This window comes from Amblyomma mixtum, chromosome 3, assembly GCF_055824585.1.
Source record: "Amblyomma mixtum isolate Tamu chromosome 3, ASM5582458v1, whole genome shotgun sequence".
Lineage (NCBI taxonomy): Eukaryota > Metazoa > Arthropoda > Arachnida > Ixodida > Ixodidae > Amblyomma > Amblyomma mixtum.
This window is the reverse complement of record NC_143014.1, coordinates 345,098,765-345,113,167: the sequence shown is the minus strand read 5'-3', so window position 1 is coordinate 345,113,167 and position 14,403 is coordinate 345,098,765. Positions and strand designations below refer to the sequence as shown.

General features: G+C 50.9%; 1 pseudogene; it reads right to left on the bottom strand.

Annotated features, from left to right (window-relative positions):
• Positions 1-7,447: 7,447 nt before the first annotated feature.
• LOC149356224 (uncharacterized) lies at positions 7,448-12,464 on the bottom strand (annotated as a pseudogene).
• Between the last annotated feature and the right edge of the window lie 1,939 nt (positions 12,465-14,403).

The following is a 14,403-nucleotide window of genomic DNA, read 5'->3' as shown; positions in this document are numbered from 1 at the left end:
TTAACATTTCAGAAGCAGCTGAGGCAAGCCTCTATTTTTCAATGGAATGCCCGCGGACTTCAGTCCCGAATTTCAGATATTCGGCAATATGTTTACGAAAACAATTTCCCCATCCTGATCATTTGTGAGCCTAATGTGACAAAGATATTGCGACTGTCAGGTTACGAGGCGTTTACATCTCCCACGCACCGAGGGAACAGTAAAGTCATCATCTACATTCGGCGTGAACTTACATATGTGCTTCATCCAGTTCCCCCTAATAACAACAACCAGTACTTTTGTCTGACAGTGAAGAGGCGTAATCTCACGTTTACGCTTGTGGGTTCGTATATGTCGCCATCAAGTCGATTTGACGCCGTACGAGTGAGTGACCTGATCGCGGTTACACCCGGCCCTTGGACCGTCATGGGCGACTTTAACGCTCACAACACCATGTGGGGAGGCGTTAGAATGGACATTAGGGGACGGAAACTTCTGTCCTTCGCTTCTGACCACGACCTTCAGTGTTTAAATGACGGCTCCCCAACTTATATTCGAGGGACAACTTACAGCAGCTGCTTTGACTTGGCTTTCGTTTCTCGATGCCTTATCAGCAACGTCCGGTGGTTTTCTGATATTAAAACCAGCGGCAGTGACCATATCCCTACATATCTGACCATTACTGGCCTTTCCACATGCACCTCTGCCACACACATGCGACGCATCGATTGGTCAGTGTTTCAAGCACTTATGGAAGAGGCTTCCAGAGAAGGTTCATCGGCTAGTTTTGAAGGAAAAGTTAAGGACGCCATGGAGAACGCGTCATGGTTATTCACCCCAATTAAAAAGTACACGAAATTCGATATGGAATTGCAGTGCCTGCGATCACTGCGATAGAGGGCAGAGCGTAGGTACCGACGCAAAAAGTCGAGCCTTGACCTCAGAGATGCGAGGCGCATGCAAAAGAAAATTCAGCGCAGAATTCAAGTAGTCCAGGCGCAACGTTGGACGTCATTCTGTGAAACGCTTGATGCATGGAAACTGTTGTCACGCATCTGGAATGTAGTTCGTGGCCTTCGAACGTCCCCACACCAGCTGCACCCTTTCAAGTCTCTTGCACTCTTCCAACGACGTGGCGAGGTCGAGGTAGCTGAGGATTTCTGCGCTAGGGTAGCAGGGCCATCTGTACCATCAACGACGCTGCATTGCAGCGATGTTGCTGCTTCTCGGGATTCCCGGATGGACCTTCCCTTCTCCGTGGAAGAACTTGACGCCGCGCTGGCTTGTTGCAGATGATCATCATCGCCGGGACCCGACGGTGTGCCATACACTGCACTTGCAAACCTTGGACAAGAAGCTAGGCGTCTCCTTTTGGAGCATTACAACAAATCATGGAATAAGGGCAAAGTTCCAGACGAGTGCAAGTCCAGAAGTCTAGTTCCGCTCCAGAAGCCAGGGAAATCGCCTCTTGGCCTGACATCATACCGCCCAATTGCGCTGGCTAGTTGTGTGGGCAAAGTACTGGAAAGGATGGTACTTACACGTATTGAGTGGTACCTGGAGCGCTACCGCATATATCCGGATACAATGTCCGGGTTTCGACGTGGACGTTCTTCAATTGACAACGTGGTGGACCTAGTGTCATCCGTCCAGCGCCAAAAACATTTGAAGCGCTTGACCGCGGCATTGGTCCTGCATGTAAAGAGCGCATACGACAACGTAACTCAGATGATACAAAGCGCGAAAGGGACAGGACGAACGAAGAAACCACATGGACAAGCGCCTTGTCCGTGTGGTTTCTTCGTTCGTCCTGTCCCTTTTGCGCTTTGTATATATAGTCATGTACCAACTCGCCCACCAATCGATTCTTCTGAATATAACTCACCAGGCTATTTTGGATGTTCTGGAAGCTGCCGAGTTTGATGGTCGCATATTCTGCTGGATACGTAGTTATTTATCCAACAGATCTTTGTGCAGACAGAGGAATGCCCAACATCTTCTCATTTCACTACCCGTATAGTCCCGCAGGGTGGAGTGCTCAGCCCAACGCTGTTCAACCTTACACTTGTCGGGCTTGTAGATATACTACCACAGTCGGCGCAACTCTCAATATATGCGGATGACATCTGTATCTGGGCATCCGGAGTTACGCGCCCACAAGTTCGAGCGAGACTTCAAAAGGCGTCAAGTATTCTTGCGGCCTATCTCCACAAGCAAGGCCTTCAGATTTCAACCGAAAAGTGCTCGCAGGATGCCTTTACACGAAAGAACATGTCTCCTTATACCGTATGCATAAACCGCACAGCAATACCCTGCGTAAAGAGCCATCGGTTTCTGGGAGTAATCATCGACCGAAATCTATCATGGACCCCTCATATCTCATACATGAAAAAGAGACTGACAGCGATTTCTCACGTTTTCGCCTTTCTAGGGGGAAAGTCGTGGGGAGCGTCGGTGCGGTCGATGATGCAGCTCTATAACGCCTTATTCATGGGATTTCTTCGCTACAGTCTCCCTGCACTTGGAAACATTCGGAAAACAAACATACGAAGTCTCCAAAGCGTCCAAGCTCAAGCTCTCTGGACTTGCCTAGGATTGCCGAAATGTTCCTCTACAGCCGCCTGTCTACTCATCACCAAGGAGCATCCAATCCCTACCTACTTAACAGTTGACGCACTGAGAGCACATTTCCGACACATCTCCCGGGTTCCCTCTCACCACCTCGCCAGTCTTCCTACTACCAGGCAGCGCACATAATTTACAGACATTATTGACGCACATCGCGCCATTCTGCCGTTCCAGTTTACACCCGCCTCTAGATCGTCCTCGCCACTCTGGAGCCTGCACAATCCCCGTGTGCTTCTTTCAATACCTGGCATCAGGAAGAAGATCGACTTATCGCCGTTAGAACTCAAACAAGTCACTCTTGAATATGTTCATGAGCACCATGCAAACCGGGTGCACGTTTACACCGACGGCTCAGTGAACCCTATCACTTCTTCTGGCTCCGTGGTCATACCCGCAAGCACTACAGAAATTAGAGTTAGGACACGTCACCCCACTTCGACGGGTGCAGAACTCACTGCTCTTCGTGTTGCCATTGAATACATCAGTCAGCAGCGCCCTCAGCGGTGGTCTATTTTCACCGATTCTAAAGCTGTCCTCCAAGGCTTACAAGCTGCTCTTCGCCGTGGGGCCCATGAACAACTTGTCGCAGAAATTCGGCAACTACATCACTCTGCCGTCAACAAAGGACATGACATTATCTACCAATGGCTACCGGGGCACAGCGGCATAGCAGGCAATCACCGCGCGGATGAGGTCGCGCGAACTGCTCATGACGACGGCGATTTTGTGTCGATCCCCATTTCGAGATCAGACGCTGCGAGCAGGCTTCGCGCACTTTCGCGTTACATCACGCTTGCCGCGTGGAATTCCGGCCAATTTTGTAATTCCCGTTTAAAATCCTTGGACCCAGACCTGAACCTCCGGCTACCATCAGACTTACCACGACGAGAAGAAACTTTGCTGTGTCGCATCTGGCTTTGTGTAGCTTTTACGAACCACTACTCATTCTTAATCGGTATGCCTGATAGCCCTGCATGTGCCATCTACAGGCATGACGAGACTATAACCCACATTCTTTTTGACTGCCCTGCCTACACCACCGAAAGACAGTCTCTCAGCCGTGCGCTGGAGCGCCTAGGACCACGCCCACTCACGGAAATTAAGATTCTCGGCCACTGGCCGCGGCGGTCGTCGGCGAAGGCCTTCAAGGCACTGCTCCGCTTCTAGAGAACTTCTGGCCTGCACGATAGGCTGTGACTTCAACGAACAGTGACGTTTTAGAGTGACTTCAATTTTCTGTTAGTCTCCTTTCTCTTTCTCTTTTTTTTATCCCCCACTCCTCCCCCCCCCCCCCGTGTAGGGTAGCAAACCGATTTTTCTGTCGGTTAACCTCCCTGCCTTTCCTCTTCTACATCCTCCTCCTCCTCCTTCATAGAGAGCAGCTTCTCTGTGGACGTGCTAATCGTTGAGCCTAGGGCCCTCTTTATGCACCGTGGAATGAGCGAGTCTAGTTTCTTCTTCTCCTCAGCCCTAATGTTTAAGAAAGGTGTGGCATAACTCACGTGACTTATTACGTATGCTTGTGTTAGTTTAAGCAAGCTTCTTTCTTTCAGGCCTCGTCCTTTCAGCGCGACCCTTCTAAATATGCCAATGGCTTGCGTGGCAAATCCCTCCAGCCTTTTGATTACCCCATCATTATATCCATTATCCTGAATAAATAGCCCTATGATTCTGATTTTATCTACCTTTGGAACTGATTTCCCCTCTACTTTAATGTCAAATTTCCAGTTGTGCTTGTAGCGGAGTGACTTCGGGTTATAGACGAATAATTCTGATTTTTGCGGAGCATGAGAGACCCCAACTGGCAGCATAGTCGACGAGAGTGTCCGAGGCCGCGGCCATGGAAGCTGTGTGATGTCAGGAAGAGGCGTCACGGCGAACCAATGGTAGCTTGTCGTTGACCTAAAAAGCGAACCGATCATTTACAATATAATTTTAAAAATTCGCGCTTCCGCGCTTCGCGGTGACCTGCAATGCCGAGCTTTCACCCGAATCCGCGCGCATTGCGTCATGCCGCGCTCTTTGCGTCACCAGCGAAGGGCTACCACTGGTTCGCCGTGACGCCTCTTCCTGACATTACACAGCTTCCAGGTAGCCCTTCGCTAGTGACGCAAAGAGCGCGGCATGACGCAATGCGCGCGGATTCGGGCCACAGCTCGGCATTGCAGGTCACCGCGAGGCGCGGAAGCGCGAATTTTTAAAATTATATTGTAAATGATCGGTTCGCATTTTAGGTCCAGTACGCGGCATGAACGGTCGGTGGCCTGTACTCTGCATAATACAAGTGCATTGTAGGCAAGCTGGAACACCCTTTTCAGGGACTCTTTAACTTCATTAGTTAATTTTGGTGTCTAACTTGTTCTACTCATATAGAGGATTTAAAATATCTAGTGCGTTTTATATACCTGATTAATTAGTGAGTGAAAAGCGATTAAACATAGTCATGTGCCTAGTTAATTATGGTGTCACAAAATCAGTGACGTCACCAATCACGAATTCGATATACTAATGACGTCACCAATCAATCACCAATTGGGTTGGTATATCGATTTGCTATGTGGTCCACCATCTTGAATTCCACGTACTTAGAAAATTTCATGCCGAAGGGAGGTGGTAGCAGACCCCAAGAAATCAAGAAACGTGATACGAGGTAACGCTCTTAAAAGCGCCGCGCGCCGCTCGGCGAAAGGTTTAGCTCCATAGAATTGGCCGGGAAAACATTGATGATGAGCTCGATCCCAGTCTTTTCGATGCGAGTAGCTGTTCTTCAGCTGTCAGTCGCGTTTTTTTTCGGAGGATTTGGTGTATAGCGCGTGCGACTGCATGTCTTTCTTCGCAGTTAATGCCGTTGTTTTGGCATGGTTCTAGATGGATTCGTTCACTCGAGGGCTATGAAAGAACCGCGCTTCTCATGGTCATAGCCCCGCCGCTCACGCTGCTGGCTCTGCTAGGCTCTGCAGATGTAGCTTTGATGTTGCGGACATCACGTGGCGTATTGCTTTGGTTGCAGTCGGACTCGTTCGCGGCCTGGACTTTAAGCTTGCGCTTCATGTTGTTTGAGCTCCGCCACTTACGCCACGATCGCGGTGCAGATCTAGCTTTCATATTTCACGCATCGCTGGATGCATTTTTTTTGTTGCAGTTGGACTCCTTGGCTCACGAACTCGATACTAAGGAGTCGGTTCTCGCTGTCTGAGCGACGCTGTTCATGCTGCTCGCAGTGCAGGTCTAGCTTTCATTCTGTGCGCATTGCTCGACGTATTTGTTTTGTTGCAGTTGGACTCACGAACTCACGAACGAAAGGGGCGGTTCGCGCTGTTGAAGTCCCCGCTGTTCATGCGATTCTCGGCGCAGCTCTAGCATTCAAGTTGCGCGCATTGCTGACCGTATTAAATTTGTTCTGGCAGGGTTCATACCAAAATCGGTCATTACTGTGACTAGGCACAGTAACCGAACTATAGCCGAATACTAGACATCTGTATGGATAATACTTGAGAATGCAAGCGAGGACCTCGGCCAAACCTAGTTGCATATATTTGCTTGTGCTTTCAATTTTCTCGTCACGCAACTTCCTAAACGAACTACGTCTTGCTTCGAACAGGATGAGTAATTCGAGTTTTGGTTTTACAGCTCTTGAATTTTTTTTTTGTGCTCCTTCGACCGAAAGCGATTAATTAACTATTGCAGTTCAGGCTACTGCGCGTTATGCATGTCAATTACATGAATGAAGACAATGTCCTCTTACAAACAATCATTGCATAGGCTGACCCAAGATGACAATCACTGAAACAAACAACATTCTATTCAGTCATGCAGTGCTGTATCTGCACGCGAAGAAGCGGGTAAAAGCCTTTTTTAGTTGGCGTTACTCAGCCCAAACAATTAGTCCTACATAAAAATTCTTCTCGTCACAACTGTGTTACAGTGCGCAACTAAGGCGTCGTATTCATATATATTTACAAACAGTAAGTGACTACTGTCAGTTGGGTCCTTTTAGCTTTAGCCTGCGAGTTGTCCGAGGGATATAACTCCAAAATAATCGCTAAGCTTTCCTGCACCAGAAAATACTACTGGAAGATACTAATATAAATAGATAATCAAACCGATGAGTAGGAGCCTACGCAAAGCTGATTGCACGAGCAAACGTGCCTTTGAGAGAGGAATATATTATGCCAGCATTACACCGCCATCCGTTCATATAAAGCCTCAGCTGCACGTCTAGTCGTACGTCGTACCATTTCCTCTTGGAGGAGTTATATTTGGAATAAGATGTGGCTAAAAACTCTGGTCGAAGACAACATTCCGATGATGTTCACTGCTGTGGCGCGAGCTCGCTCGCGCATGCGCTTTTTACACTGCGTACCGCAGTCAAAGCGATTACAGGACAAAAAGTTCCGGTAACGCAGTGCAACATGGTTCGGGGCAATTGTTGGGGCAAGGATAAATTTTTAATCTCCTATGCCATAATCTCATTGCGGCTGAATCGAAGGCAGAAAATACAAATAATTGATATGGGCGCGCGGTCCACTGCGCTCCAACAACATTCTGAGGATATTCTCGGGTGGGCACGCGAATTCCACCGCGTGCACAGCAATCAAATCGATAGCAGTACAAAACGTTTCGATAAAGGAGTAAAACGTTGCCCGGGCAGTTATTTGAGTTACTAAGTTTTTTAATCAACCATTCCATGATCTCATCCCCGACGAAGCCAAGGCAGAAAATGTAAGCGCGGTCCACTGCGCTGCATAGGGTGAGCGTTGGGAGAGAGAGAGAGAAAAACTTTATTATGACAAGTGTGTTAGACCCCCCTTGCGTCCCTGGACCACCGCACCGTCCCACTCTACGTCGGAACGTTCATGTGCTGTTTGGCCATGACGTCGGCACCTCGAAGCACCGCAGCAAGCTGCGATGGCGGGTCCGGAGACGAGAGCACGACCTCCCAGTCCTCCCAACTTCATAACGTGGGCTGTCCCTGCGGGGGAGGATCAGCAGGGCAGCCGAAAAGGATGTGGGAGAGCGTGGCGTGAGGGTCGCCGCACAGGGTACATGCAGGGGAGGTGCCACAGTAGTGGGATAGCAGCTGAGGGGATGAGAGAGAGCGGGTCTGGAGGCGTCTCCAGAGGATCTGTTGGGAATGGGTAAGGGAGGGATGTGGAGGAGGGTAAGTCCGACGGTCCAAGCGGGGCATTTGCGTGAGCTCTGCAAAGGTGTGCGCCCGTTCTCTCGAGAAACCTGGATCGAGGCCGTCCTGAGCCCGGCAGATCAAACCTCGGGCCAATTTATCGGCAGCCTCGTTTCCTGGATTCCCAGAGTGAGCCGGCACCCACTGGAGCTCTACCCTGCGTGGTAAGTTTTTGGTGGGGGTGTTCAACAACTCCCAAGCAGGGGCGTGAATCCTGCCTCTCGCGAAGTTGAACAGAGCCGTTTTGGAATCGCTAAAGATGTGGTTTGCATTGGAATGTACAAGGGCTAGGGCGATGGCGGTTTCCTCTGCCTCCTCAGGCGTACAGCCCGAGGGAAGGCGGTGTGTGAGGGGCTGTGCTAGGGCTGGATTGTAACCAACAGCTACAGCTTCATGAGTTGTGCACGCGGCGTCTACCCAAATGGCGTCCTGGGCTTGTCCATAATACTTGTGTAGGGCCTTAGCGCGAGCCATGCGGCGAGGGATGTGGTACTGGGGATGAACGTACCGGGAAAGGCGTTTCACAACGAGGGGGGTACGAATGTGTCGAGGAATAGCTATAAGGGATGTCTGATTAGCGGGAATGTTGATGCGAAGGGAAGCGAGGATATGCCTGCCAGTTGCGCTCGCGGCAAGTCTCAGATACTGTGTCTGGAGGTGCGCGTCTACTAGTTCCTGAAAGGTGTTATGCATGCCTAGTTCAAGGAGCTTGGCTGTGCCAGTGCTGCGGGGTAAGTTTAAGGCTGCCTTGGTTGCTAGACGAATCATGGCATTCACTCGCTCTGTTTCCATGTGGTTGAGCTTAAGATAAGGGGTGGCGTATAAAATGCGGCTAAGTGTAAAAGCATGCACTTCTTTCATGCTGTCCGCTTCGTGTAAACCTTTGTGCAGGGAGGATACGCGGCGTAGAAGTTGCAACACAGATTGCGTGAAGGCCTTGAGTGTTTTAATGGTATGATCGTTGCGTCCTGAATCCTGCAAGTAAAGGCCAAGGATACGGAGGGTGGGGGTGACGGGGATAGGGTTCCTTGTAAAGCGATTTGAATGGGCGCGTTAGCTGCAGATTTCGGTTTTATGAGGAGAAGCGCGGATTTAGAAGGAGAGCATTCGAGCCCAATAGATGACGCATGAGCAGAGATGGTGTCAGCTGCTAATTGAAGAGTTTCCTCAATTTCTCCATCAGATCCATGAGTGGTCCATGCGGTAATATCATCAGAGTACAAGGTATGCCTTAGGTGTGGGATGAGAGCGAGTTTATGAGCTAGGGGGAGGAGAGCAATATTAAAGAGAAGAGGGGAGAGGACCGCGCCTTGGGGGGTTCCAAGTTCGCCGAGTGTATAAGGTGGTGTGCTCAGCTCTGCTATGTGCAGGGAGGCAGTGCGGCTCGAGAGAAAGGCGCGAACGTAGTTGTAGGTATTTGAGCCTACCTGCAGTGCCTGCAGTTCTCGCAAAATGGCATCGTGTCGAATCCTGTCAAATGCCTTTGTGAGGTCAACCGCCAGAATAGCTTTAGTGAGGTGGGGGATCGTGCCATCAAGCACGTCATGTGTAATTTGTAGTAGGGCATCCTGTGCAGATAGGTGCGCACGAAAGCCCATCATGCTGTGTGGAAAAAGGTGGTTGTCTTCCATGTACGTGGTTAGTCGGGCAAGAATTATGTGTTCGAAGGCCTTGCCGAGACAAGATGTCAGAGAAATTGGTCGGATATTCTCTATGTTGATGGGTTTGTGGGGTTTAGGAATAAATATGATTTTTCCGTGCTTCCAGGTGGCTGGGAGGGTACCCGACTTCCAGCACTCGTTGAAGTGGGTGACTAGATGAGATATGGAGGCATCGTCAAGGTTTCGGATGGCAGCATTGGTAATATGATCTTCCCCGGGTGCAGTATTGCGCAATTTCAAAAGGGCTGTTCGAAATTCCGCCTCTAGTAGGGGCGTCAAGCTGGGGTTGAGGTGGACCCATGTAATCGGGGTGCTTGCAAGGGTCACCTGGGGTGGTATATGTTGATTTCACCTGCGCGAGGAAGGCATTCGTGTCCTGCCTGTGGTTATGAGTAAGGCGGCGAATGCTAAGGCGTGTCTGGGTTTTAGATTGCGTGGGGTCTAGCATGTGGCGTAAGAGGTGCCAGGCGCGGGTTGTGGAGAGATTGCCGCGGAGACTGTCACAAATCTGATTCCAGTTAGCTTTGCAAAGAGTGGCACTGTGGTGTTCTATTTGAGTCTGAAGCTGTGCGAGTTTGAGTTTTAGTTTCCTATTGTGTTTTTGAGTTTTCCATCTGTGTGTTATGCGTTCTTGAGCTTGAAGGAGGTGCGCGAGCTTACTGTCAATTACGGGGCTGTCTGGGGTAGTGTCTAGCGTTCGGGTATGTTGGCGAATGTCTTCCTGTAACTGGGTAGTCCAGGTGTCTAGGTCGAAGGGTACCTGTGTTGACTGTACGTGTTCCTGGCGAAATTTTCGTAACTGGTCCCAATTCGTTTGTCTAATGGTAAATTTGCGCTGAGGGCGGCGATCACTTAGTGTTATGCGAATTAGGTGGTGGTCGCTGCCTAGTGTGGTTTGCGTTCTTTCCCACCGCAGGTGGGCCACATTTCTTCCAAGCGTGAGATCTGGGCTGGTATCTGTAGTAACACTGTTACCAACCCGCGTAGGCAGGCTGAAATCATTATAGATGGACAAGTGGAGGACCATCATTTCATTGCAGAGAACTGTGCCTCTGTGGTTTGTGCGCCGATAGCCCCAGTCCACGTGTGCGCAGTTGAAGTCACCGGCAATGAGTAGGGGATTTGATCCAGCCAATTGCGCCAGGGATTTGAGGAGTGGAGGGAGTAGATTAACTGGCTGTCGTGGTAGAAGATAGCAGTTAAGAACGAACAAGAGAGATTGTGCAGGGGTTGGAGGTAAAATTTCGATGAACGTGTGAGCGATAGGTGTGGTAATTGTGTGTTCCATGTAATGCAAAGAGTTGCAGACGTATGTGACCACCCGAGGAAGATCAGTAGAGTCTGAGGGGATAAGAGCGTATCCGGGAAGTTGTTTGCAAACGTTTGCATCCTGAATTGCGATGATGTCTGGTGGGGATGAGGAAGTAGCGATAATTTGCAGCTGAGGATCGCGCTTACGCCGAAAGCCCCAGCAGTTGCATTGAATAATGTGTAAAGAATTATGGTCCGTCGGAGGAGCCATGCTGTAGCGTAGAGGGGCAAAGGAGGGGTGTGGAGGGTGGCACTGTAGGAGGAGAGGCCTGTGAGAGGCTAGGAACAAGATGATGTAAACGCTCCTCTACCTTGGCCATGATGCTACTTATGACAGTACCCATTAAACGGGTAATGGTAGTTTCAATCAAAATTTGGCACTGTGCAGTGACCTGTGCAGTAATTCTCTCTGCGAGCCTAGCTTCTAAGTTTTTGGCGAAGTCCTGAAATTTTGCTTCCAAGTCTATGGGTTGTGCTGGCGTCTCATCAGGCCTCCTCTTTTTCGAAGGAGGTTCGACAGGTGGCGAGGTGGGTGGAGAGGATTGGGGTGGAGGATTTGGGGGTACAGTGGTGGTGGAGGTAGAGATGGCTGCCTTGAGCTGCCTTACCTCTTCCCGCAGAGCAGTCACTTCGTGGTCCTGGGAGGTCGGCGTATGAGTCCTGGCGGCCTTGGAGGCCCACGTAGAGGTAGTGGGAAGGGTCGTTTGCAGCGGGGGAAAGTCCTTCTTGCTAAAGGGCTTTGTTTTCTGTGGCGGCGGGCTGCGTTGTTTCGGAGTTGTTTGACTTGCCTTGCATGAGCCGGTACCCGTGAGGTGCTCGCCCCCACACAGAAAGCAGATCGGGATGCAGGAAGGAACAGCTTGTGGGTCATGCTTGTCCCCGCACCGCGTGCAGAGACCAGTCTTGGGGTGGGGGCAGACGTCATATCTGTGGCCCGGTCGGCGACAGTTGGTGCAGGCATCTGGACTGCCCTTGTACGCCGTGCATCTATAAACCACACTCATGTAGCGTATGGTATGAGGGACTGGTCCATGCGCAAAAGTGATTAATATGGAGAGCGTCCTCCCCATTCTGCGTGCTGCGATAATATCAGCGTCCGGGTTGCGGGTCTGGAGGTCTCGCAGCATTTGCTCTGGGTTTTCCGCCCAGTAGGCCTGCGAGGTGACTCCACGTACAGCTGCGGGCGGCGGTGCGATGTAGGCGGCGACAGGGTAACTGGTCCCTTGGAGTACCACTTCCTTGAGTTGGACGAGGTGCAGGGCGGTTGTCTCCTGGTGGGTAGCGGCGGTGAATGTATTATTCCTAGGATGGATCCGGAGGTGAAAGTCCCCTAGGTCCCGGCCATCGGCAGTGACTTGCAGGGCTTGCATAAGGGGCTGCGCCATGGCTCCGTTCAAAGCGAGCCCGCCTCTCGGTCGAAAAACTATCCGTATAGTGCCGGGCGGGAGTGAAGCAAGGTGTTTACTTCGCTGCGAGACTGCGTGCGACACGCGCAGCTGTTGCTGTTGAGCACGGTACGTCGGCTTAAAGGGCGCAGGGGCAGCCTCGGCCTGAGCACCGACGGCGGACACGGCTGTTTGTGTGGGTCCAACCAGGGTATTCGGGCTTGGTTCTCGAACCTGGTATGCGCGGAGTACTGCGGTCCACTCACTGGGTCGGGACGTTTCAGGGTCGAGGTTGTCGCCCTGCGCCTGCACCTCCATGGCTGGTGGGGTAGGTGCGCTGCCGGTGATAGGCCTAGCGCGGCGGCTGGCGAGGAGCGAACTTTACGACGTCGGTGCGGTCAGAAGAGACGACTGGATCGAATAATGGTTGTAGCGGTTGGAAAGCGCTCACTTTTAGGAAACGTTGGACATAAGAGGTGAGCTCTTGAGCGTTGGGAGCGTCTGCAGTTGGGAGTGTCTGCTAGCTTCTCCCTTCTTAGGTGCCGCCACCGTCGGCGCCCGGGAGGAGCCCAGAGAAGGAGCACCGCCATAGGAGGAGGAGGGAGTAGATGTCGTTACTTTTCTTTTATTGATTGGCTTTAATTCGTACTTCTCCACTTGAGAGGACAGCCGTGAAAATTCGAAAAGTGGTCCGCGTCTGCCTAGGCGAGACCGCTCAATCGCCTCTATTGTTGGCTCGAATAGAAAGAAAGACCCCCGCCGCGGTGGCTCAGTGGTTACGGCGCTCGGCTGCTGACCCGAAAGACTCGGGTTCGATCCCGGTTGCGGCGGCTGAATTTCGATGAAGGCGAAATTCTAGAGGCGCGTGTATTGTGCGATGTCAGTGCACGTTAAAGAACCCCAGGTGGTCGAAATTTCCGGAGTCCTTCACTACGGCGTCCCTCATAGCCTGAGTCGCTTTGTTTTCAATTTTGTTATTTAGGTTAATGCATTTCCTATTTTCTGTGTGAAATATGTCAAATCCATGTTGTGGAATGGTTTGGTTTGGTTTATGGGGTTTAACGTCCCAAAGCGACTGAGGCTATGAGAGACGCCGTAGTGAAGGGCTCCGGAAATTTCGACCACCTGGGGTTCTTTAACGTGCGCTGACATCGCACAGTACACGGGCCTCTAGAATTTCTCCTCCAAAGAAATTCCAGCCGCCGCGGCCGGGATCGAACCCGCGTCTTTCGGGTCAGCAGCCGAGCACCATAGCCACTGAGCCACCGCGGCGGCCTGTTGTGGAATGATTTATTCCTACAACCATTTTGAAAAATAAAATGTAGGATATGTTCTTGTGCTTTGTTGGCCGGCTTACTTTAGTTGCTTTATTCGCCCAGTTTTTAGCGACGGACGGTTCGTTCTTAAGTTATTTATCTACACTACCTAAATGAGCTCCCAATCCGGACGTTGGAGTGCCTATTTTGTGTAATTAGTTTCTGCGCAGTAAAAACAACTAATTCCGAAAGAACTGTGTCACAATTGGGATCTTTTGTAGACAACTCTTATCTATCTCCACTGTGACATCAGCAAATTGAGGGTTTGCCAATTTAAGCGACTAGATTCGAAATCAATGTCCTATGCCTGGGACTACTGTCGACTGGAATTACCTTCCCGACATTATAGTCATGTCAGAGGCCACTCTGTTCAAGATCAGCGACTAGAAATGGTTTTAATGTTTTTTTATTCGCCGTAGCGCACACGTTAACGGTAAGTAAACAGGCTAATAATAAAATAAACATCAATGAATATATGCAAAGCAGTGCTAGCCGCGGTTGCAGGGGTCGAGAAGCAGATGAAGGCGCCAGCTGGGCGCCACGGCCGTCTGAGCTGCCCCGCCGTCCGCACTTGCGGGTGGACTGCTCGCGCTGAGCCGTGGCGCCTCCTCGTCTCCGCTCCAAGCAGGCACAGACAGCAGCAGCGGGCAAGCGTAGCATGGGGTCACGGCAGCGGTCGCCCCTGCCTTCCGTGGCCCTCGCCACCAGACAGACCGCTGTGCTGCCCCACTGCTGCTGCATTCGCCACTCCCTCCGCATATGGCGGGTCCTAGTGACTGCGGCAAGGAGCACTGCGAACAAACACCTCGTCCATTGGCGCATTTGGCGCAAGATTCTTATGGGTACCGAAGAGGACATTTGTTTCTATATCAATGTTAATTTCCAGCGAAAACAAAGGATAGACAAACATAGAGCCGGTAGAAGGGAAGATATGTGTACAT